This window comes from Zeugodacus cucurbitae, chromosome 5 (assembly GCF_028554725.1).
Source record: "Zeugodacus cucurbitae isolate PBARC_wt_2022May chromosome 5, idZeuCucr1.2, whole genome shotgun sequence".
In the NCBI taxonomy this organism is placed as follows: Eukaryota; Metazoa; Arthropoda; class Insecta; order Diptera; family Tephritidae; genus Zeugodacus; species Zeugodacus cucurbitae.
The window spans coordinates 2,413,651-2,441,097 of record NC_071670.1 but is presented as its reverse complement, the minus strand read 5'-3'; the positions used below and the strand labels follow the sequence as shown (position 1 = coordinate 2,441,097).

The 27,447-nt window shown below is 31.1% G+C and overlaps 1 non-coding gene across 1 annotated transcript in view; it reads left to right on the top strand.

The window, feature by feature from the left end:
• The window catches only part of LOC105208726 (uncharacterized), a 111,026-nt gene that overhangs the window by 62,824 nt on the left and 20,755 nt on the right, over positions 1 to 27,447 (top strand). The window contains exon 4 of the transcript XR_008471211.1: positions 20,780 to 20,810. This is a non-coding gene — a transcript (uncharacterized LOC105208726). The remainder of the gene's footprint in view (positions 1 to 20,779; positions 20,811 to 27,447) is intronic.

Genomic DNA, 27,447 nt, shown 5'->3' with positions numbered 1-27,447 from the left:
ATTTTTAACATTAAATTTGAAGTCATATTAATATTTACTAAGCATATAATTAAATTTCCACTGTCAACACGAAATTAAAACCTACTTTAAGGATGTGAGAGAATTATAAAGCCATTATCTCAAAGATTACAGTTTCTAAAGAATATATGTCAAAAATATATATATTTTTAATATTGATTTTATGATATTTACACCGAAACTTTACATATAATGAAAAACGTAGCCTAGTTTTAGGCTATGATTTCACTAAAAATAGTCTAGTTCACCAAATATTGTCGTTTTTTTAAATATCAATGCCACAACAATGAAATTGATTCATAAACTTTTAATTTCATATCTATGAAACAAAAATTATGCCGCATTTCCAAAAATTGGGACAAAAATTGTGGCTGAAAAATCTTCAGTTTGATAATAATTTAAAAATTATGTCGCATTTTCAAAAATTGGGAAAAAATTAAGTCTACTTTTTGGCTGAAAAAGCTTCAAAGACTGATAATACTTTAAAATTATGCCGCATTTTCAAAAATTGGGAAAAAATTAAGTCTACTGTTTGGCTGAAAAAAGCTTCAAAAATTGATAATTTGCAAAGTTTTGTTTATTTTGAATATATTGACAAACGTAAAGCAATACAATGATTTAAATATTAATTTTTTATGTTTTTGAAAAAAAAATTATAAAAAATTTAAAAATTTTAATACAAAATTTTAATTTCATTTTTTTTTTTTTTTTGGTTTCGCTGAGGCCTTATAGAATATGGTTTTTTCTATATATTTGCTAATCAAGTGTCAAAAACCACTTTAGTAAATAATTTCAAAACATATTGCCTACCTCCAGGCGCTGGAAAATATTTTTTCTATTGATATCTTATATCTGAAGATCTGTATAAAATTATTTACCACAATTTAGCTAAATGTTACGCTTATTTCGCAATTTTTCCGATTAAAGTAATATTTCCAATCATTTTCTCAAAAATCGTAGCATATCCCCAGGCGACAGCCATAGCTTGCCCAATTTTCAATATTTATAAGTTAAATTAGCGACTTTCTGCAGTAAATGCACACATTCTTTGGTTCCCACCAAAATCCGCACGCCTGCGCAGCTGCTGTCTCGCACAGGCAACGTTTGCGGCCTTTCTCCGCATTGTTTGCCATCACACGACTCCAGCCAACTGTGCCATTTCTAATTTAATTTCAATTTATATTTTCACATTTATGTGTTTGCAGTCAAACAGCCAAAGAACCCTAACTCAAATGCAGTCGAAACTATTTTGTACAACTCTCACTCACTCACATAGCCACACACACTCACTCGCACTCCAGCAATTATTTGAATATTTTCTTTTTCAGCGCTTTTGTTGCACATTTGCATAACATTTTGACTACATTTCACTGCAGTTCACTATTTGTTTGTTAGCTCATTCGCTAGCTGAGCGCCTGTTTGTTTACGCGCTGGCAGCGCAGCAAGGAATTTCCAACTGCGCGCGGCGGGAGTAGACGAAGCGAGAGGCGGGCGGTGTGTGCGCTGCTTGGCACGTTCGCCTGTGTGCATTCGCACAGTTATTTGTCTGCTTTTGCATATACACTCCTTGTGTATATGAGAATGAGTTTGACTTGACTCGCTGTTGGAATTTGGGTCAGCGCACAGTTTGGTGGCGAGGAAAAAAATCACAAAACAAAAACAATTATAGAAAAATGCAAGTGATGACAAGCAGTGAAAAGGAAAAGTGTAGAAGGCGGAAAGGGGTGGATGTTTCCTATGTTGTAAAGTACAACGAGTTAATTTCCACTTGTGGATGAAAGGATGATATGAGGTAGTAAATTACTTAAAATTGTTGGGTTTAGTGAGTATTTTTTTTTATTTTTTGTTATATATTAAAATGTTCCTTTTATATATTTTGGAAAAAAATTGAAAAATCAAAGTTTTGAAATTTTTTCGAAACTTTTTTATTTTGATAACTTTTAATTTTTTTTATATTGTGGATTTTTCTAATTTTTCAACATTTTTACAGAGTTTTTTGAAGAATGATTTTAATTATTTTTAATTTTTTTGTAAATATGAAAATGTTTTTAATTTTTTTTTGAAGAATCAAAGTTTTGAAATTTGACATGAATTAAAAATTTAAAAAAAGAATCAAAAAACTTAAGAAAAAAATTTAAAAAAGCAAAGTTTTAAAATTTTTTCGAAACTTTCTTATTTTGATAACTTTGACTTTTTTAAATGTTGATTTTTCTAATTTTTAACAATTTTAATTGAGTTTTTTTAAACAATGATTTTAATTATTTTTCTTGTTTTTTTTTTTTTTGAAAATATAAAAATATTTTTTTATGTATTTGTGAAAAAAAAAAAATTGAAAAAACAAAATTTTGAAATTTTTTCGAAACTTTTTTATTTTGATAACTTTTAATTTTTTTTTTTTAAGTCGTTGATTTTTTCTAATTTTTGTTAAGATCGATTCTACATCTCATTTGTTTTCTGTTTGAAATTTCTATAAAGTGCTGAAGGGGTTTTATGCCATAAAACTGCGCGTTGTAAGGGCTACAAGAGCATAGTTGGCTATTCCTTTATTTATTTTCTCCGAGTCGGTGAGTTCAATAAGCCCCTAGAATTGGTTTAAGTAGAAGATTCGACGATGATTTATGACTTTTTCAATTTTATTTCGATTAAGAATATACTTTTTTATGTTATGATCTCTAGTATAGCCCCAAAACTATCATATTTTTCTATTAATCTCAGCAACACATCACAATTTCCTTTTTATATAAATAGTATCGACCGGTAATATCTTTGAAATACCATAAAAATTACAATCAAATCTATTTACAATATCTTTAACTGCCAAAAAGCATAAACACTTGCGCAAACACTCTATAAAGAAAAGCAGAAAATATATTGAGGCACCTCAGCGCACAAGCAATCCAGTTAACAAAATATGCCCATTCACTGTGTGTTATCCCTTTTGAAAAATAAATAAATATTTCATTGTGTTCATAAAAAGTAAATTTTGACTTTCTACAAACGACTTACTTGAGTATATACGCAGCTACTTGGGACTACGAAGGTTCCAAGCGCTCGTAATAACTTATGTGTATATACTTATGTATGCATATAGTACAACAACAACACATACTTCTTTTGCTGTAATATAAAATGAGAAATCAAAAAATGTACATACATACATATAAGTATATCAGAACCAAAAAAATCAACATTTGCTTACTGTATTTAAATATTGAAGCCGCTTTGCTTGTATGTGCGCCTCAAAGTATGCTTGCCTGCCAGTCATACGGCTACTTGAGCCTACTTTTTTTGGTTTTTGTTTGAAAAATGAACTTGATATTTAACTTATATGTGGCTCGTTGATTTCTATGGACACACACAATTTTCTTACGGCATATTTTTCTAGTCCCTTATCGCACAATTTCTCTTATCCCACTCCCTCTCACTTTCTCTGTGTGTGTACTATGGGCTGTGCGCCATGCTTTGAGTTCGTGGGTCAAGAAATTTTCATTTATGTGCATTTTCAATAATTCTCTAGCGAAATGTAAAAATCACAAACGCACACACACACACATGATTGCCATACGTACATACTTAAACTCACATATTTATACTCCCATATGTATATGTAAGTATGCATGCCTTCACATGTGCTAGTGTTTGTTATCTTTTCTTGCTTTTTTTTTTTTTTTGTTGCCCTCAAATAGATTGCAAGTCAACCCAAACGGCACTCAGGGTCACTGGGATATTTACGCAGTTGCCCTTAGGTTGCCACTGGGCCGCATGCCACAGCATCAAGTAGGACGAGTAGCCTTATTGTTGCGCTGCTTAAGTTGCTTTGTTATTTCATTTTCACTTAACACAACGATTTTCATTTAGTATAAATGCTTTACAGTTTTTCTTTATTACGCTCCGGTGGCGGGGGTGTGTGTGTTTTTTATGTATGTGCGGACTCACTTGAGTCCTTTTTGGCTGCTGTGCCCACTGCGCTTGTGGGTATTGGCATCAGCTTCTCTATGAGTGTGCTTCATACACTGGGGTATTGTGTAGGCAAAACCGTTACATGCATAACGGTTAACTAAAATAAAAACAATATATGGAATAGTAATAAAAATTACTGAATTCCCATAAGCTGGTAGTGAGCTTGCTTGGGTCATAAGAAAAGTGAATGAGCCCTAAAATATCTGTTGTTAGTGTTGTTGTTGATTATTTTACCATTTTTCTTACTACTTTTCAGCTCATTGTAGCTCAAGAATCGCTATTCAATATATTCGATGCTCTTCTTGTTGTTATTCCTGTTTTTACCGATTTTGTTGTTGTTGTTATTATTTTAAGCATTTTTCTAGTTATTTTTCAGCTCATTGTAGCTTTTGCGGCGCTTGTAGGCAATATGTTTGACTTGCATTATCAAAGATTTACGTTGTAATTTATATTAGTCCCCACCTCCGCCGCTTCTTTCCTCTCAAAAAGAAATATTCGAAAATCTTTCTATTACCTTATTTCTGCTTCATTATTTTCCTTTTCTTTCTTTCACTCTTTCTATTTTCCATTAAACCAATAATTTGCTTTACACCCGCAGTGACCTTTAACCTCTGCTCGCTTTTTGAGCCTTCGACTTGATCCCTGTGGTAGATTAGTTAGTAAATTTGTAAATAGCATGAAATTTATTTATTTATTTTTTTTTTTCTTTTTTGAAATTCAACCTCGATAATGTGCGCTGTATGTGATTGAGTTCGGTGAATGTGTAATAAATTTTTCGAAGGATAAAAGAAAGAAACAGATAAAGAGGCATTAAGAATTTTTAAATGTAAATGAGAGATAAAGAATGAGAAAGTCTATGAAAATACATTCAAAAAGTCGGTAAATTTTTTTATACAATTGTTAGAGATATTATAAAGCTCTAGGTTGGACTTCGAAACCCTAAAATGTTCCGACGCCTAAAGGTATGCTTGCCTCATTGTTAAATGGGTTTTCTGTTAATTTTGAACAAATTTCTTACTCAAGTACTTGTCTATAACTCAATTATGACCTCGTAAAGTCAATTTTTATATTTAGCTCCTAAAAGTATGCTTCCCGGAATTTTCATTTAATTATTTCAGTACATTTTACTTAATTTTTGCAACTTCTATTCTGCCTATACTCATTTGGGTGTGATAACAATACATTTCAACAATCATTGCGTGTATAAGTAGTTCAAATATATTTGAGACTCCTTAAAGTATGCTACCAGAAGCTCTAAATCATTATTTCTATATTAGATCTAACTTATTTCTGATGTTCTCCAGCTTTTGTACTGAGTTTTACTTAATTCAAGAGCTTTTAATGATCAACGACGGATTCTCAAAAGAAAAAGAGATTGTATTGCTCCTAAATGTATGCTTGGTCAGAGTTTAACATAGTTTATTGCTGAAATTTCTATGTTTCTTATACTGCTACATACAATATAGCTCAATTAAAGTATATTCATTAGTTCGCTGTTGCTTTGTGATTATCAATTATTATTAAGCGCCTAAAACTATGATTTCACTGAATTAAATATGAGTACTTTGAAGCAGTTTTAACTAATCAGTATCAATTCTAACACTTTATTGATTAAAAGCTTTCTTTCTAAATTATGTTTTATCATGTAGAACTTTCCCAGAAGATCTAAGCGCCTAAATCTATACCTCTTTTATATTATTTCCTCAGCTCTCACACTTTCTGCAAACTCTAACAACACAAATAAATTTGTTTGCCTCATTATCATCCGTGAAAATTATTTAAAGCGACCGCCATTAAAATTTATACATTTTATGAGTTGTAATATTACCGTTAATTCTTTAATTTTTATTTTTGTCGAATATTAGGCAAGCCTCAACAACTTTTGCCATAAAAATATGCGCTCGCAGCTATGTACACGTAGCTTGGAATTTATTTGCCCAACTTCACAGCTATTTCCTAATCCACTTTGGCTAATTTTAAGACGTTTTTATTAGAGAAAATTTCAAAAGCAAATCTTTACAAACTACCGGCAATCATTTTTTATGCGCCAGAAGTATGCAACAATATACAACAATAACAATAAATACGCAACTAATTCGCGACGGTTTTAACGCGTTAAGCAAGTAACAACAACAACAAATGTATTGCTGGCAAAGTTTGACAATTTTCAATGTAATAAATATTTCCGGCGGCGGCGTCGGCCACGGCTTTGCTGTGAGAATACCACACCAAACAGCTGGCAACGCGCGCGGATTGCCATGCCGAAAAATTATCCGAGGGAAAAAGAAACCAAAAATGCCAGCGAAATGTGGCACTAAAAATAAGCGAAAAATGCTTTTATAACGACACTCGAAATATTTGCTGCGTTTAATAAATTGCATGCGATAAAAAAATGTGCCGCGGGACAACTAGCGGTGGAGCGATGGTTGCCGTATTTTTATTTAGATTTTTTTGAAATACTCTCTGCAGCGCGGGTTTTATTTCGCACTTTGTGCCACCTTTATTGGTTGACGCATTTTCCGCGGGGGTGGCACAGGTGAAACTTTCACGAAAAAAAAAAACATTTTTAATGAAAAAGGCTTGCGGAAAGTATGAAATTTGGTTGAATGAAAGTTGTTTGGTGTATGTGGGTGTGGTAGCTCTGCATTTCCAACAGCTTGTCACCGAGAATTTTATTTTAATATTTTTTAAATGTTTTTTGTTGTTATGTGTATTTGCTTTGATGTACGCTGCGGTATGCGGCGAATAATTGGCTTTATGTTGTCGAAAAAATTATTAAAAATGATGAAAGGTGCGAGGCTAAGTGCATGAGGACTTTCAGCGGGCTTTTGTAGTGGCAACAGAGGGGAGATTGAAAAGCTGGAGGTGGGATAACAATTTTGATTAAAATGAGTTGGGTGTTGTTTTTGCTTCGAGAAAATTTAATTTTGAAATTTTAAAGTGCCTGTTGATAAACTTAGTGTAAAAAATTATGTTTCTATAATTTCCTTATTTTTCTGTTGTTAAAAATTTTTATTAAAAAAGAGTATTAAGTATAAACGTTTTTTTTTTGTAATTTGTACAATTTTTAATTATTTTATTAGTTTTAAAATTTATTGTTTAAATAATTTCTACAATTTTTAAATTTTTTTGATTAAATAATTTATTAATTAATTTTTCTATTTTTATTTTTTTTACTTTATTTTTATTTTTTAATTAATTAATTTTTTTTACATATTTTTTAAATATATGTTTATTTATTTTTATTTAAGTATATATTTTCTTAAACTTATTTTTATTTTTTAATAAATTTATTTTTTTTACTTTTTTTTAAATATATTTTTATTTATTATTTTTTATTTTTTTTATTTATATTTTTTTTAAGTATATATTTTTTTAAATTAATTTATTTTAATTTTTTTAATTAATTTATTTTTGTTTATTAATAAATTTACTTTTATTTTTTATTTTATTTTATAATACATTTATTTTTATTTTTAATTTTTTTAATTTATTTTACATTTATTTTTATTTTCTAATTTTTTTGTTTTTTTTTATTTTTTAATTTTTTTTTACTTTTAATTTTATTTTTTAATTTTATTCTTGCTTTCCATATTCGTTCTCAAAGCTTTTAAAAAATACCTAAAAATACGCCGTGTTATTACCAACAACACTCTATCCCACTCCAACTCAATTTAAGCCGCTCGCCTAATAATCACAAAGCACTCTAAAGTACAACGCGCACTCCACACGCCACTTCACCGTCCTCCAGCGCACTTGAGCGCACTCACACAGCCATTCAACCACAATTTCATATGAAAATCCTAAAAGCCGCTTCATGTCCACACATATGTTGCAGTGCGCTTGGCAGCCGCTTTAGCGCCTAAAAACACGCTTCGTTTATTTATTTTGGCATTTTTATTCAGCGGTAGCAAAAAGAACAGAGAACTTTCGTAAATTTGAAAGATTTTTGAAAACAACTGAGTGTATGTATGTGTGTGCGTGTGCGCATATTAAAAAGCACATGCTCGTAACCGCACATGTGTATGCAAAAACAACAACGGCATATAAACAAAATCAAAGACCTATTTATTTATTTATTTTCGTCGTTGTTGTTGTTTTATTTGAGTTTGGCTTTCATACATTTTTCGGTTTTATTCTGGATGCTCTCGCAGTCCCGGAGTGGCATAATTAAAAACGTGCCAACAACAACAACACATGTGAGTGCGAGTAACTAAAATGTGCCTGAAGTTAAAAGTTATACCGTTCAAAATGTGTTTTGTGGGCGGCGGCGGCAGGGAGTAGGTGTTGGTGTGGGTTTGACCCGGATGTTACCGCGCGGCATTTGACTGTCACTTTAGTATTGTTTGGCGTCAAAAAACATGTGCTGACGAAAATCAACAAATAGAAATAAAAAGTGTGAAAGGGAATATTAAATGTCAAGTGTGATGGCAAGAGGGAAGCACTTCAAGTTGACTTTGTGATTTATTTGACTTTTGTCAGTCTAATTTTTCGGGGTGGTTTATTCCGGAATAGAAATTTCACTCAAGTGTGGGAGTGTTAATTAGCTGCGAATGTAGGTTTGTTAAAACCTAAAAATATTACAATTCTTAAATTTAATTTTGAGCATACTTTGAAAGAATTTTCTTCGACGAAGAGAGCTTTCACATATTCAGATTTCACTTTTGCAGATGCTTTTATTCGCTATCGTACACTTTTCATGAAATTATGTTTTGTGCGTGCATATTTTGTTTAAATTTTTTGTATTTCATGAAGCTTTCACTTTTATAATAATAGCTTTCATAACGGTTAGCCTTTTGAGATATAATATTTTACATATTTGGACTTATTTACGATTTTTTCTTTTTAATAGAGCTTTCACCATAAAAGCTTTCAGACTTATGAAAGCTTTCGATAATATTAAAGCTTTCGGTAAAAATCTATTTTGTGAAAATTTCTATTTTGTTTTATTTCCAAAAATCTTGTACAGAGCTTTTGGTGTGTAAAGCTTTCACCTGCTCTTTTTTGAAACTTTCACTGTTAATTTCCATGTTCCATCGTATGTATTTTTTTTCTGGCTCCGTAAAGGCTTTCGAAATTAAAACTAGATTTTTCATCTAGTATAAGCAAATTAATCTCCCAAATAATATATTTTCGTACCTAGGAAAGATTTTAGAAAAAGAAGTTTGTCTACGTAAGCTTTTAGAACCGAAATTGTTTCTTAAATTGAACAAATAGAAGCAAAAATTACTATTACTATTTTTTCCACAGAAAGTCCATTCGAAATCGTTACGTTATTAGTGGAAGTTGGACTTTTTGGCAAACTTTTAAAGGCATTTTGGTAGATAATGAGACCTTGACTATATATATTCACTGAAGCTTTCACATTTTCCAGAAATTTCATTGAAAACTGTATACATTTTTACCAAAGAATATCCAACAGTTTCTAATTTCCCGTAGTTACATATGATACATTTAGCCTAATCAAACTCAACATGCGCATCGCATCATTAATTTCATATTTACTGCGAAACAAATTTTCGTTACATTTTCGGGGGGGAAAAGACAATAAAATTGACCCTGCAATGCTATTCAAATTCAATTACCCAAACGGGCAACAGTAGGCAAGCATAATTAAGTGCATATGACTAAATAAATTGTGCGTGTCTATATATTTCAGTATATTTGAATGTGAGTGTAGGGAATCATATGATTAAGTGTGTGAACAAGAGCAGCTCATTGCAGCGTGCCTTTGTTAGGCACATTTGGCCAACAGCTGGCAGCGCTTCCTGCCGTGTCTGTTGCATTTTAATCATTTCGAGAGCGAGCGAACGAGAGACAATACAACAATAATAGAAACAATGGAATGCGCTGGCAATCGAGAAGGGAAGGGCTGAGAGTAGGGTAGGTACGGAGGATAGCGTGTGTGATTTGAATTATTGTAGTTGGAACAAAGCGCCGACGCGGGCTGCCAATTGACATGGATTTATTAGTAGCAGCAGCAGCAGGAGCTGGAATGCTGCAGGACATTGAGCAGAAAACCATTCAGAGGGTGTGTAAACTAAACATAAATTTTAATCTAGTTCAATTCTCTTTTCAAAGAAAAATATGAAATTAAAGCAAGAGAAATATATTTTAAAAAGTTATTCGAACACAGTCAAACATTTTTTTTTTTAATTTTTTCTCAAACTTAATTTGTTAATATTTTTGTACCACACTGTATATATTTTGCACTCCCAAAGTATTAAGAATATTATTTTTTATATTACTGAGCCTTTAAAGTACTTTTCCTTCTTAAACAAACTATTTTTGTTCAAAAGAAGGAAAATAATCAAAAATAATAATTTGTAACACCCTGTATACATATAATATGTATATGCCCCAAAACACACACATCGTTCAAACTGCGCTTTTACACATTCATTCTTACAGTTTTCTACGACCATTTAGCTGCCTCTGGTCACTCTCTGCCCTTTAGCTCATATCTCTGCGCCTTAGCATAGCATACCTCCAGGCTGTGAGCGTACCGCTTGGCCGCTTTACTGATTGCGTGCAATATTCGCCAACTCATCTAACCGTGTTTAAAGCGTTCACTCACCAACAACAAACATTGTTTGTAAACGTTTGAAGTGCACAGAAAAAATGCAACTGGACACTGAACAACGGTTGTTGTCTCAAGTTTGGCGTCCTAAATGTATGCTGCAATTTACATTGCGAACTTTTTTGTGTTATTTGCTTTTTCCAGCAGCTTTTTCAGCTTAACTGATGTTGTTTCGCGGCATATTTACCGTAAAGAATGCAACTCTGCTTGCAGCATCGCTAACTTGGAAGCTTTCAACGACGTTTTTCACTGCGCTTTAAGTTGCTCGGCGATTTGTTGTGCCGTCCCCAGTTGCAATTGCTTCTTTTTTTGGATTGTTTGTTTTCTTTTTTTCTATTGCTGTTAGAGGGGTTCGCTGCGGCTACTGTCATATATCATGCCTTTGTTTACGATTTACTGACACTTGAAAATAATCGCATATAATCAATTTGCAGCTTGCTGAGTGGCAGTAGCAACAGCAACAGCATGTCCTGGCTACCCTCAGGTACTCGCCTTCACTGGGGTTGCAACAAATCGCCGCGTAAATGAGGCGGAAGTGACGCAGACATCGCTAAGCAAGAGTGACAGCAATATGCTGCTTAGTACAAAAGCGCTAGCGCAGATTTTGGCATTTGAAGGATTTCAGCTGATTCATCAACGGCTGTGAGGATTTGTGTAATGTTGATGGAGGGTAGAGGAGAGTTGCTGTTTTTTAGATTTAAGATACTTGAGTTTTTCTGAAAAGGCCTCGAGACAGAATATTTTAAATAGCATTTTTAGAGTTTAATTGTTTTGGATAATAATATTTTTAGGTTAATTTTTTAACTTCAAAGTAAATTGCTACCCAGCTCTGATCTCGCTACCACTTTTTAGTGATTTCCCCGAAAAACAATTTCGAACCGGTGGCACATTTATACCACATATTTACACTTTAAAATCCCTTTCCATATGGTTACAGACGCTTTGATGTGTTAAAAATCAAAAACGCATTCACCAGTTTCAACCACCGAGCCAACTCCAACTCCAACTCCAACAAATCACACGTCGGCGCTGTAAAAACGGCAGTACGGAACAGTACAGGCACTAATAGACTTGGCATGAGTAACGATTATTGCAAAGAGGTAACTAGGAAATGACCAGAAAGGGAGTTACTTGATTTGATCCAACTAACAGATGTCCAAATATCGACGTACTGATCTTTAGCTTCTCTAAAACCCGTTTAAGCTTCGTTTTGTCCGATCGCAACTCGCTCTGTTGAGGTCATATGAGAAAAACTAGTAGTCGTCAAGACCTTAGAAAACTGATATGTATAGGAGATATTATTGGATCTGCCTGATCTCGACTCGATCTGTGCTCTGTTGAGCTCCTAAGAGATATAGGAACTATTATTGACACAATTTGATTTTGTAATTCTGTCGAGAAATCTAAGTTGGAATCTAGAGCTCTCTCTCATATTCCATAACCGCGTTCGCTAGAAACAAAGTACTGGCTTGTGATCCGAGTCTTTGTGTGGTCGACTTCGCCTCCAAATCAGTCTATGAGACCCTCTCTGTACATAGACGAAATGCCATTCCAAGCCGTGTAGCAAAAACCTCTTTTGGCAAGCTCACTTTGAACTCGACTACTCCACTGAGGACTTGCGAACAACCTCCTATGAAATGCTGGCTCATTCTCCAATTTTCCTAGCGGCTATTTTCCGCCATACCACCTGTGTACCTCCCCTTCACTTTTGCCAATTCCGTTTTTATCGCTTCTGTAATTTAAAAACTCGCATTCATATGCGACGCATACCAAAGGTGTTGCCTGCCGCTCAAACACACAAACACGCTGCAAAACCACAGGCCATCGCTTAGAGCGTACTTTACACCCTTCGCTGAGGAGAAAAGCTGCCACAAAGGGGTTACAAGAATTACTGAAATTCTTGAACCGTTTTATATGCAACTTGCACGCACAGACACACATAAATATACATACATACATATTGATAAAAAATACGACGTTGAAAGTGTGGAAAACATGGAAGAACGTGTTAAGTGCAGACAAAAATTGCGAAAAGCAAAATAATAAGTATTTTTACTGCGTTTCATTGTAAATGTGTTAGTATCTGTGTGCGTGATTGGTTATCGATAACTAAATATATTTGTATTTATTGCCAGGCAACACTTTAAGTCTGTAATTATGGCAAGAAATATATTGATGCATAAAGGCATACACACACCTTTTATGCATTTCCTGTAGATTTGAAGGGTCGCATATTTTATTAACTCGCTCTTATGTAAGGAAATATAATTTGATTGCTTCGATTATTGAGTGCTCCATACAAATTGTGGCAATTCAATTCGAAATTTATTTGAATTGCTGGGAGCTTATAAAATGGATAATAGTAATAATCTTGAAATAAGAAGAAAGGAATTGTTTTTGCTGAAGCAAATTTGAATGTTGAAAGTTGAGAAACAAAATCTATAATATACATATCTTTCAGTCAAGGAGCGCATTTTCAAATCTAAAGCGCCAAGAAATATTTAATTTCTACAGAGAAGCAGACCTTTAGCTCTTCAACAGTATATAAAATAAGTGAAAAGATCCTTTGATTTGTCCCTTCTCTATGAAAGTCTTAAGTATCAGCAAACAATTTCGATCTCAAGTGTACGAAAATTTGAGATGCTGGTCTCGTGAAGCCTCGTTTTTTGACATAATCGGCTTTCAAGCATAAATAACGAGATTTTTTAGATGATTTCCACAGAGATCGTTGAGAAAAAATAGATTTTAGAACGATAAAATGCCCAGAGTATGTGTCGTTCGTGTCGTCTCAGGAAATTATGGATATTTTTTGTCTTAACTTAGCGAGTTTTCGAGCTCTCTCACTCTATATTTCATTCGCGCTCTAGCTTTCACTCGCTCCATATTTGTCACTCGCTCTATATTTTCTCACTCGCCCTCTCTCTTCTTCTCTTTCTCTCTTTTTGTATTCTCAAGCGTTTTTGCTAAGTACCAGATGAGTGAAATATGCTCGAGGAAGAGTCTTAAGTTTATTATAACCTGTTGAGCGCCGATCTCTACTAGAATGAAAACCTCTTTCATTATCATTCAAAGCACTCGACAGCCTTTAGTATTTTTTTAACATTTTCCTATATTTCGTCTTTTCACTATCTTTCTTCTTAGTTGTTTCTCCTTCTCGTGCATAATCCACGTGTCTCCAAGACGTCTACCTTTCATTTAGTACAACTTCTTTCCTCTTTTTTTAATTATATCCACCAGACTTGAACTTAACTTGAACTCCCAGCTGAGTTCAATACCAGTTGTTGTTTTTGCTTTTGCGACCTTTCATTAGCCATCATTAAAATTCGCAGCATAGACTCGCATGTAAATTTCTATAAATAAATGATGATTAACACAAAATAGTTATATAATAGATTTTGATGGGCGCTGCGATTCTCTGGAAAAGACTAAAACGCAAAATCGACAACAAAAATGCAAAAAAAAAAGAATTATAAAAAAATAAAAAAAAAATCAGGAAAAAAGATTCATTACTCAGCCAAATATTGACGTAACTTCTAGTTAATTATATGTATGTTTGTTTTTCTAAGCAGCCTTCTATTGTTGTTGTTTTTGTTTTTAATTATTTTCTAAGCTTTGTTTATAACTTTTATTAACTTTACATTGTTAGACAGTCTACAATAAAGTATAAAATTTTAGTGTCTGTCATAAACAATGCGATGAGTTGGCAATCGTATCTCTACCTTACTCATTCACTCACACACTCTTCGTCATCATTTACGCGATCGGGGTGCTAGATAAAGCAATTAACTAATCAAGTTGGCAATTGTTAATGCTTCTGCCGTTAAATCACAGTGCCTGTGCATCTGTATATCTAACCTTTCAGAAGCTTTCGTTTACCTATATTGTGTAAGCGCCTGTCGACAAAGGTGCTTATTGCGTCGCATTTATGGGCTGAGTATGATGATAATCCATGCTGTGATAGCATCTAGACACCAAAAACAAAGCGAAATGCGTTGTTGTGTTGTAGATAGCAGTAAATTTTTCATAGACAACAATTTAGTGTGTGTTACGCCAACCGCAGACATTTTTACGGCGTTTCATTGTTGGACTCCAGACTTCCGAGGGCATTACTAAATAACTCAGCTTAATTACCATAATTTTTCTTTATCTTTTTTTAATATTTTTACGTTGATAAATTTATGCTCAAAATATTTTCAGAACATTGCTAATACATCAAATTTAAATTATATGGTTTTTGCTGATTTTTTTTTTAATTCTTTTAACCTTTTCCTTGGCGCTTTGATGATATCACTTTTATAATTACTATTTTAGCTTCACTATTGTTTTACAATGGCTCATCAGGCATGCCAATTATTTGTTTATAATATTTTTTTTTGTTTTTGCTTTTCATATATTTGTACATTTCATACGCACATTTTTGATGTTCACTTGTTTACATTAAATTTTCTATTTTATGCTTGAAGTCGCAGAAACTGCTTTTTTATGCCAAGCACGCTGTATAGCATTATAAAAATGTAGACAAATAAACAGCGAGGCGATAAAAATATTAATTTTGTATACAAAAAATATATATTTTTCATTCAATTATACTTTTTACCTCAAATTGAAAAGAACTTGTTTCTTCTAGTAGAAGTATTGTAAAAAAAATCTTTCCTAAACATGTACAAAAAAGTACTAAACATTATCATAGCCTTAGTTCTAATAACACGGAAAAAAAGAGCTTGTAAAAGCTTTTAAAGCTCCATATAAGTCTCAATATCGAAAAAAGCTTCTAATGCCATTCTAAAACGCTTAATATTACTGTCGAAAATCCTAATTAATGTTTCTTTTCTATTTGTTATGTTTTAGAAAAGCTGCGAAGCTTTGAAAGCTCTTAAGAATTACCTTAAAATTAAGTCTAGGTCTAATTTTCGAACTAGCAGTTCATTTCATACCTAAAATCTTTCATACCAACCAACCATTACCAACAACTTTCATAAATATGATGAGGAACCCTACTTCTGAATTGTATATGCCTCTTATGAACCTATTGAGAATTATATGCATAATTTACATAGCTAACCAAAAAAGCTTGCTAAAGCTCAGAATGAATACAAAAGAAGCTACAAAACAAGGCAAAAGAGCAATACTGCATACCTATTGGCTGAGTAAGTGAGAGACAGTGGACATTTAATGAGAGAGAGAATGAAAACTGAGCAAGAGAGCAAACCGTATGTGGAAAGCTTTTAAAATAGACTGGTTTTGTTAAATTTTTTTTTATTAAATTGATTATTTCAACACTTTTCGTTTTTAGATTAATTTTAAAACTAAACTGAAACTATTTCTTGTTATAAAAATTTAATTTCTAAACACAATGAAACCGTTTCCAATTAAATTTCGAAAACAATCCGCTTATCTGCTTTATCCGTATTATTCTCTGTTGTTGTTTTTTTAATTATTTTTATTCTCACTCATATTATTTCCAATTATTTATCTGATAAATATTATTTATTGTTCGTCATGCTCGTTTGGCGATTCGTTTGCCTGCTTATTTACACGTTGGCTTCATCAGCTTATTATCTTCTTTTGTTTGGAATTTATATGCGCATTTGTACAGCGAATTGGCAAATTTTTACTGTTATGTGAATCGACAATCGTTCAATTGCGTGAAGGTCGTTATGCAATAGTGGGTAAAGATTACTTTTTTTAAGGAGAATTGAAAAAAATGCGCGAAGGTCTCGATGGAAAAAAATATTGCTGGTGTTTAAGGGAAAACATTAATTGATTAAATACTAAAAACATTTATCTGTTGGACCAAAATGTTTGCAAATTGATGGAATAGATTTTCTATATCTTTTTCATTTGAACTGTGATACAATTTTTTTTTCTGGTAGATTAAATTTTAAAATTTTCAAATTTGAAAAAAAATTTAATTTAATAATTTTATAAAAAAAGTATTAAAAATCTATCTGAAGTCAAAAAAAAAAATATATAATTATTTATTCTAAATTAATTATAAAATTTTTTTCATATTTCAATTTTTTTTAATTTGTAATAAAAAAATTCCAAAATAAATTTAATTGTAATTTTTTTAATTTTTAATTTTCAAATTTAATATTTATTTTTTGTTAAAATATTGAAAATTAAAAAAAAAAAGTTTAATGCAAACTAGGGAGAAAAAATATTTTTTTTAATATTTGAAAAATTATAATTTTTTAGCATATTAAAGTGTAAATTTGCCTTTTTAATTTATGAAAAAAAAATTCCAAAATAAATTTAATTTTAATAACATTTTTTTAATTTTTAATTTTCAAATTTAATATTTATTTTTTGTTAAAATATTCAAAATTAAAAAAAAAGTTTAATGCAAACTAGGGGAAAAATATTATATTAATATATATATAAATTATAATTTTTTAGCATATTAAAGTGTAAATTTGCCTTTTTAATTTATGAAAAAAAAAAATCCAAAATTTTATTATAATCAATTTTACAGCCACAATCTGCTTTTTATGATGCTGTGCAGCCATGCGTGTATTCATTTATATTTTAGTATTGTATTTACCATCAAATTTATGGCCACACATTTAGCTAAACTCACCCGACTATATACATATTTATCAATCGGTTGCCGGAAGCTTCTGTTTTTTGGTCGGTTACGTCAACAATTTCAAATAATTATTTGCCTAAATTTTGGACGCTGCGTTGATATGGTAGTGTTTATTTAAAATTTAAGTATATTTTAGATGTGCTCAGTACTATTTTAAAAATATATAAAAAAAATTAAAAAAAATATTAAAAAATAAAAAAAATAAATAAGAAAGAGGAAAAGCATAACATTTTTTGCACATTTTTAAAAATATTTTTTGAAATTTTTTTTTTTAATTTTTCTTGAAAATATTTTTTTTTATTTTTTTTTTTAATTTTTCTTGAAAATATTTTTTTTATTTTTTTTTTTTGCTTTTGAAAAAATATGTTTTATATTTCAAAATTTTACTTCGTAAAAAAATTTATTATTAATTTTAATTTAAAAACATATTTTTTTCTATATATTTTTTAAAAATTTAAATTTTTTATTAAAAACTATTTATAATCAATTTTTGTTGTAACAATTAATTTTTTCCCCACGATTTGTTTATTTGTATATTTTCCTCTATTTTTATCTACCCTTACCACTTCCGCTTACAAATACTCTTATCTCGCCTTCATCACCTGTTCAATCAATTCAATAGATTATTCCAACCGTGTATACATTTTGTCATTGATTGAAATATTGAATGAGATTTTGTAAGAATTCTTATTACACACCTTCGTACTTATAGCAATAATAATGATAATCTTGTCTGAATAATCACCCGGATATGTTTGACCAAACACTGCCACACAATGTCAAATAATCCATCATTCTGCGTTTGCAGGTTTTGGTTTTTATTTTTGTTTTTGTCAAAGCATTATAACTTTTCTGAAGTAATGTAGAAATAATTGTTCATAATTGTACAGAATAGGTATAAAAACGCCTACACAAAAATACAAAAAAAAACAACAAATACAATTTCAAATGAGGCTGTCGAGAGATTTCATTATGCTGATAAAAGCATTCGAAAAATAATTACTAAGCAAAGCAGCGATAAAAAACACTAATCATAAAATAAAGCTTAAGCTTATCAAATAAAAAAATAAAAAAAAAATATATTTCATAAAAAATTTTAATTTTTTTTTATATTAAAAAAATTATAATTTCCTTCTAAGCATTTAATTAGAAACAAGCTTGAATTTACACAAATGCCGATAACTTCGAATTTGTTCAACAATTTGTTTTCTACACCTCCGCTGTTGAAAAAATTAAATTTTAAATCATTAATCAAAAGTATCGACTTCGGAACACTACAATTTTAGCCATGCGTTTATGACCTCTCTGTTCGTTTGTCATTATGCTGATAGGTTTTCATTGAATTTTTTTGTAAATAATTAAATCATATTGTGAGTCAGGCATTGATCAAGGCAAGTGTATTCAAATATTTGAAATTTATTTTTTTTTTTTAAATTAATAGCTTTAGATAAGAGTTTAAAATTTTTGTAATTTTTTTTTAGAATAGAATTTACAGCTTTAGATAAGAGTTTTAAGCTGCTGCTTCATATAAACTATTTTTTCTGTATACAAACAAACATTAATTTTGATTATTCATGCAATTTTTTTCTACATAAATGATATTTATTTATTGTTTTTAATTTTTTTTTTGTTATTATTTTTATTTTTTTTTTTAATTTATTGAATAATTATTCAAATTAACAAAATATCATTCACTTCAAATGAAAATAACTAAAAAATAATAATTTTAATTATTTCTTTGGCTGAGATATTTTCATAATATTTGTTGTAATTTTTCATTAATTCTTGGTTTTTTTTTATTTTTTATAATTCTTTTTTTATAATTTTTATGATTATTTTTTATATATTTTTTTATAATTTTTGAAATAATAATTTTTATGATTATTTTTTATATATTTTTTATAATTTTATATTTTTAATATCATATAATAATAATTTAATATAATTCTTAAATAATTTTTTTTTTTCATTTTTATAAAAGAAAAAAAATTTTATAAAAAAAAAATTTTGTTTTTTTTTTTAATATTTTCACATTTCAAAAATTATTAAAAAACTCAATAAAAGTAAAAATAGATTGAGATTAAAAAAATAATAATAATAAAAAATAATTACAATTTTATAATTATTAAATAAAAATAATTTTTAAAAATTAATAAATTTTTCGTTTATTTTTCACTTTTGCAATTTTTTAACTCTTTATTTCCTTAAACTATAATAAATATATATTTTTAACATATTCGTCTATCATTATCACATTTTTGTATATAATTTCCTACCTCAAATCATTAATAAATTTAATTTCGGATTATTTTTCAAATTCCTTACACTTTTTATCGTTTATTTCAAAGCGCATTTCTTTAGCTTCCTCGCTCGTTTCACCAATTCCTATTTATAATTATTATTTCTTAATGATAATAATCTTTTATTGGCCATTCAAGGCACCATAAAATGAAGTATACGTGCTTGTAGAGACGCTTTGGCAATCAATTTAGCGTTTTTTGAACCTTAACGCCTGCTATAGTTGTTGGTATGCTTCACACTTCGGAAGGCATTGCGCTGATTCACGCTCCCACACGCCTTTTCTTGTACAAACATATACATATTTACAACAACAACAGCAACCTCAGGTGTGTTCTTAGCAGAAGATTTCATTATTTCTTCGCACTAGTATTTAATTGCTTGAGGCTCTCTGTATCTCAGTCGAAATATAATTCTCAAATAATTCTAGGTAAAGTACACTCAACACAACATGTGTGTCGCGCTTGTTCGCAATATAAATTATGAGCTACACGTTGTTGATGTTGCCTGTCGAAAACTAAAAACATAAATATCATAAATTCATTATCGCCCACATGTGGCTTTTGGCGTACACGTAGCCTATTTGAAGGCGCCACAACATAAACACTGACAAACGCGTCGGCTTATCATTCGGAAAAACAACCATCTCTGATGGTCCACGCGTTCCCACCCTCCCTCTCACAAGCTCCCACGCTCTCTGCTCTGCTCTGCTTTGCTTGTCTCGTCGCTTGTTGCGCCTCGAGGCACTTCGACACTTCTCTCTGTTTGTCTGTCTATCTCTCGGCCGGCCGACGGCGTTGCTGTTCGCTTTTGAGTTATGTGGCAATATCTGCTTTGACTTGGGATTACATATGGATGAGGAGAATTGTGTTTGTGAAAAAACAGACAGCAAATCATTGTTGGCGCTGTTTCATTTGATACTCGGGTACTTAAGTACTTAAGCATCACTTTTGCGTGTATTCCAGACGTTCCATGTTTCCATTACATTTGCTCTCCGCATATTCTTCACATTGTTATTGTAATGTATTACCCACTCTCCGGCCTGCCACATATGCTCTATGTCTACTGCCTTAATCCGCACTCACGTCGCGCCGCGCCGAAGAGCTGAGTTGCTTTAGCCCTTTTAATTTCGCGGCGTATTAAGATTTCATAATTTCGTATTCATTATAAATGTGTAACGGTTAATTTCTGTATTGTGTTTTAAGTCGTTCGCTGAAGCGCGTCCGTGTTGAATTTCAATTTATTACCTAACCAATGATTGTACTCCGATTAATACTTTTGTTCATGCATGGCCGACTTCAATTAATTATTTATTTTTTGTCTTTTCGTTTCAGTTGAGCATTCGCTGTCCGACAGGAGATTAATGTAAGTCTAAAACAAATTGATCGAGTATTATTAGCTATTATGTTAGTATATTATATTCTTGGGTTAGGGTTGCTTATAGAAATGTGTTCGAAACACGAGACTAGTCCCGCAAAGAAACCGATTCACTTTATATTAACAATAAGGGATCCCTCATTCCTTTTTGATATCACTTTCTGCGGAATGAGCTTTCATCCGTCACCTTTTTGGTATCAGAACCTATTAGTATCCATTTGCTAGGTTCCTGTAACAGATAAACCACTCTCTTTCGATCACTGAGTGTTAATAACAGGGTTGAATTCATTCCTTATAAGGAATTATGGGAATTATTTTACAGCAAGAAACATAGAAAATCGTCAGAACCTATTAGTACTCACAAATATCTATTACACCCTCAAAGTGTAGGTGGAGTTGATCTACTTCTCTTTGAGATTATGAACTCTGTATAAACTCAACATAATCTATCCAGTCTCGTTTCAAGACCTTGATTACAGCTTACTTTCGTGGATTTCGACAGGAAAAAAATCTTACGTTACTTTATAGAACCCAAATAACTGAACCTAATATGTTATCAGTGCTGGAGAATTCGCCTGGACTCTTTGTTCTTCACAAAACATATTTTTTCTCACATTTCCTCTGGTACATTTAGGATGGGGTCCTAAGGAAAGCTTTTGACGATCTTGAGCAAACTTTGAAACTGTTCCCAGCCTTTTCTAAGTTCTCATCTCGAATAAGTAAAGAGCGACATTTGTAATGCTCAAAAGCTCTCTCTAACTCTCTCTCACTTCACGTTCATTGACACAGCTTTTAATTCAACGGCAATATAATTAATTTGAATCACGAATAATTACAGTTGATTGAATTGGCAACAAATATTACAACAAAATACAACAATTTTGAAAGCACATGCGCCATCAGTCTGCACTGCACTGAGCGGCTCAATTTGGCGCTGACTAGCGCACCATTGTATGTAACAATTAATGCTTGAAACTTGAACAACTGCGCATACAATTAAAAGCGCCTAATTATCACCCTTCAACGCCACAAAATCGTAAAATAGTCATGGCAGTAAATAATACACTAACCGCTTACAAATTTTATTGCACCCAGTGCGAAGGCGGCAAGTGATATATTCGCAGGTGGCAGGCGGCGATGGCGGTGGCAGGTGCAGCATGAACATGCAACGCGCTGTGTAAACAATGCAACACATGCCGCACACGCAATTCAATTCACAACAGCGAAACCGTTAGCGGAGGTGCGCGGCGCTCGGCGGCAGTTGCAATTGCAACAATTTGTGCGCGTTTAGTGCGAAAAGTTGGCGGTTGGCGCTACCAAAGCAACAAACAGCACATTTACATTAAGGCAACCGCAATAAAGTTAGTTGGCGCCCAGCGAGCAGAGACGCGCTGTGTCCTCATACCCTCTCTGTGCGCCGAGCATTTAAGCTGCTTCGCAAATTCCACCAAAATTACAGATAAACAAAACAAATCCCCGAACGAAGCGCGCGCGCGTAGTGAGTGTGAGCAACCCTGCGAGTTAACCAACAAATGAATGAATGCGGCGCTGTTGAAAGCTTTGGTCGCGCTCCCAGGCGGCGGGCAGGTGGTGACGCAGTTAAATAACTGTAAATTGCATATTAAGCCAAATCGCACCGATGGGTTACAAGCGCCGAGCACACACGACTCTAGCGGCTGGTAACGCAGTCAGCGAACGAGTGTTGTGGTGTGAGTGTGTGCGCGCAGTGTTGCTCTGGTTTGAAAGTTTACGTGTATATTTTGTTAGTCCCTTAAAAGGGACGACAAAAAAACAAACCTCAATTGACGCATTTACAGTTACTGCGTTTGTTTGACCAGCGACCACCGGCTTCCGCTGCTGTGCGGATAACAAATCGCGAATGAAATGGAATTTGTAGTTTAATTTTGTTTTGGTCTTTCATTTTTGGTATTTTGTTTTGTTGTGCTTTGGGGAGATTATGCGTTCCGTTGGGGTTTTGAAACAAGTGAGCTTTGATCGCTTTGTATGTCTTTTATAGAAAGCTTAGGGAGTTAGCGTATCGAGCGAGTTCCAAACTTTTAAGCTGGTAGCTTTATAGTTCCTCAACCTGGTCCACCTCTCTCTTAACTCGACAGCAACACTGGTTTTCTAGAGCTTTAGTGCCATACAGCTTTCTAGCTATTGTTACCAACAGACTGAGTGAGCTCAGGATATAAAGCTCATATAGTATTCTTACTTCGTTGATATATAAAGCTCAGATTCTCGAATCTGGCACTTTTTGCTGTTTTTAACTATGATAATTCGGTAATTTAAAAAGAAAAGTCGAAAGCTCTCTGAGCTTTCAAGTTACTTGAAGCTAAAAAAGCTCATTAGTACTATCCGTTTTTACCATACTAACTCTGAACAAGCTCTAGCTCTAATTTCATACTTAAAAATTTCCGTTACAACTCTAAAAGCACGTCTAACTTAATTAGCAAAAAAAAAAGGAAAAATTATTTTGACTTTGTTAGAATAATTCTTTTTGCACACATCACATAAACGCTTCCAATTACCTCAAGCCACCAAGCGAGTAATAAGAGAATGTGTGAAGTGCAACTAACTAAGACGAACCGCAAGGTGATGAATATTTAAATATATACATATATATTTTAGCCAAAGCTTCTTTATGATATATTAAATTTCAACGTAATGACAACTATGCCGAACAGCAAGACCACATAAAGCCAGCATCTAGGCGCTTGGTTTTGTTGCAGCAAATTACACAAAGAGGGCAATAAGTTAACCTTGTCTTCGTGTGCTAGACTTTGGACTATTGTAAGACAATCCACGTATTCTTAAGCAGCCAGCCGTCAACTGCTAAGAACAACTAAGTCCATAAATGTTTGCAGATGAGAATTCCAAGTGAGTGAGTTCTAATGATTAGAGGGGGGAGCGGTAAGCAAAAGGTAGAACTAGTAGTAAGATAAATCTCTTCAATTGTCTAAGATTTAAGACAAGAAAAAGATAATAAGAAAATAAGAATAAGATCTGGATTGACAAGTAGTGACAACTTCAAGGCTGTGCTGAGTAATGTAAGAAAATATTTTATTGATTATTTATCAATTAAGCTCCTGGGAGCTTTCATAACAGCTTTTAAAGTTCATTACGGAGAGCTTTTTAAAGCTTCTTCACCTTGAAAAGCTCTGTAAATAAGCTTTAATATGGTCAAATAAAGCTCATTGGCTCGAAAGCTTCAGCAAATCATCTCTGAATGGTTTAAAATTTTGTAATGATGTAAAAATATTGATTTTGAAAAGCTTTTTTAGAACAAAAAATCGTGCCGCGTAATAATTATATAAAAAGTTGGAATTTTTTTTGATAAAAATTTCAATAATAAATTATTGTGAAATCTCTAACAGCAATAACAAAGTCACGATTTGCCGTTATTTATTGCTAATTTTAATTGTCTTCTCTGAAATATTTATTTTTAGAAGGGCTTTTGACAGCTCGACTAAGCTAATCACGCGAAGGGAAATTTTATAAATTTATGAATTTTTCCTTAAAAATTATTATTTTTTTTAATTTCCTCACACATTTATGTAAATTATTAGCATTGTTGTTAAATGCAAATGACCTTCAAACTGATCATTAGCGGAGAAAAATAATATATGTTTGTGTAAATAAATTAATATAAAACATAAACCCTTCCGACAAACTCCAATAGCGCATAAAATTTTCCATGCTTATTAGTTGGGTATTATTAGAAGCTTCTTTGTTTCGCGTGCTGAGTATACTATGGATTAGCTATTTAACAGCATTGACTACAGACAACAATAGCTACAACAATAACGGTAATAAGCTGCAGTCAACTGTTACGCTCGCTTGGCTTATTGGCATCCTCCACCTCCGCCGCTGTCTCTCCGCGCTTAGCTTGCATTGACAAGCGTGTAAAATGCTAAAATATTATTTGCCAAGCGTCGTTTAAGTAGCTGATTGCCAGTGTCAGCGTTGCTGCTCACGTGCGCGTTGGTGTGTATGTGTGTGAGCTTAAAGCTAGTTCGCTGTTGGCTATCCATCAATGTTTTGCATAATAAAATGGTAAATACCAGGCGTGTATACAATAGAAAAAACAAAATAAACATGCTAAACGCTCAAGTGGATGCTAAAACGCGTATTTAACTAATTGAAAAGTAAATATTTAATTAATTGTTGGTGTTGTTTTTTGGATTTTTTCGAGGGTATTTACTGCTGCAGCTCGTGACTATTTTTGCTGGCGATTAAGTTGCTGGGCAGAGTTTCGTGATTTTTGGACTTTTTTTAAATAATTTCTCAATTAAAATTTTTTAAATATTTTTTTAGTTTTTTAATTATTAATATTTTGTTGATTTTTTCCTGAATTTTAATTTCATTCGTTTATTTTTTTTTTTATATTTTTCACTGATTTCTATTTAATTTGATATTTTTTAAATATTTTAATTACTAATATTTTCTTATTTAAAATAATATTTTTTTTCATTTTTATATTTTTTATTTATTAATTACATTTATTTTTAAATTTCTTTAAATAAATTTAAAATTATTTATTATTTTTTTTATTAAATTTTGTTTATTTTCTTTAATATTGTTAGTTTTTTATATATTTTTTTAATTTTTATATTTTTTTTTTATTGATTAAATTTATTTTGAAATTTCTTTAAATAAATTTAAAATTATTTATTATTATTTTTTTTTGGTTAAATTTTGTTTATTTTCTTAAATATTTTTAATTTTTTTTTTGTAAATAACACATTTTTTAAAACTTTTTTTTAAATAATTATTTTTCAATAGTTTTTAGTTTTTTCTTTTTTTTATTTAATTATTTTTTTTTAATATTTTAAAATTTATTTGAATATCTGTATTTAATATTTTTTATTTACTTTATTTTTTTATAAAAATTCATGGTTTCTTTAACTTTGATTACTTTATATATATATATATTTTTTTTGTAATTAATATATTTTTTATAAATTTTGTGTTAATTTTTTATAAATTTTGTAAAAATATTTTTAAGTCTTTGTAATTATTAATATGTATTTTCTAAATTTTGTTTTTGATTTTTTTTAATGTTTTATATATTAATTTTTCTTTTGTTTCTTAATTTTTAATTTTAAAATATTTTTTTTTTAATTTTAATAAATTTTATTATTTCATTTTAAAATTTTTTTATATTATTTTTATTTTCTAATTTACATTTAAATTTTCCTCTGTAATTTAAATATTTTCATTTTAATTTAAAAAATGTTTCTGAATTTTTTTAATATTTTATTATTTATTGTTTTACTATTTTTTAATTAAATATTTTTTTCATCATATTGAAATTTTATATTTCATTTTGTAAATTTTCACATTTTATCTCACATTCTCCATAATTTTCCACACATTATCATCGAAAGCATGTGCCAAAGGTGCTAATGCCATTGAAAGTACTTTATACTCATACTAATCTATGTGGCATTCAATTGGCAAAGTGATTAGGAACACCCATTCAATTACTAATGCAGCTGACTACACAGTGCGTGCCATAAGTGTAACTACAAGCGTGTCAGGCGTACTTTGAAGTACACACACTCACAAATAAATGCACTTTAGATTGTAGTTTAATAAAAAATTACTAGAAAAACGTAACATTCAACTCCAACTGTAGGTAATTATAAATGTATTTACTTAAATTATAAGTACACTGGTAGCGAACTGCCAGTCATTTGCATATCTCGCACGTCGTTCATACTTATTGGTCGATCATTAGACTCGTATGAAATTTATGTAGGTGCGTATGCATGTGTGTGCTGCTAGAAAACCAGTTTTAACCGGCCCACAGTTAGAGCAGCTAATCTGCATGCGTGTCTATTTTTATTTCGCTTGCAAATATTATTGTGTTCAGAACCATTTAAGCGTGTGCTGAACTTGTGCCACAACTAAATACTGTCAGCCGTGAGTGACTCGCTAGCTCTGTTGTTATTGTTTTTTTGTTGCATTTATGCGCTTATATGGGCTTGGTAGCATTTTTTCTTACATTTTATAGTTATTTACATAGTATTAATATGGATTTTTATAGGTTGGTGGAGGATGGGATCATGTGTAGAAAGCCATTTTAAGAGTCAATGTTAGCTGTTAGATTAAAAGTTGTTCACTGTGATGAGTATTATATCAAAAACTGGAACAAAATCTTCTCCTTTAGTCCTCTGATTTATATGTTCTGTAAACTTTCCGAAATCTGTAGCCTATCCTCAGGATCTGACACTTTTCAACAGCCCCAAATTTTTTTCTTATCTTTTTTCTATTATAAAGCGCTTTACACTTACAAATATTAAAAATTATATTTTTATAAACCGCACTTTTTTGGAAATTTATAACAAAAACGTATTAAGCAAGTCGGTAGTTGCCAGACTGTATAACACACCTTCCACAACTATATGATTTTTTTTATTTTTATTTTTTGAGACTTTTCAAGCAATTAGCTTTCATTTATTAAAACAAATTTTAAATCTCAAAAATTAAAAAAATTTCAAAAACTGTAGAAATTTCAAAAATTAAAAAAATAAAAACAAATTTGAAATTAAATTAAAGAATTCCAAAAATTTTACCATTTTTTTAATTATGAAATTTATATTACTTACAATTTCAATTG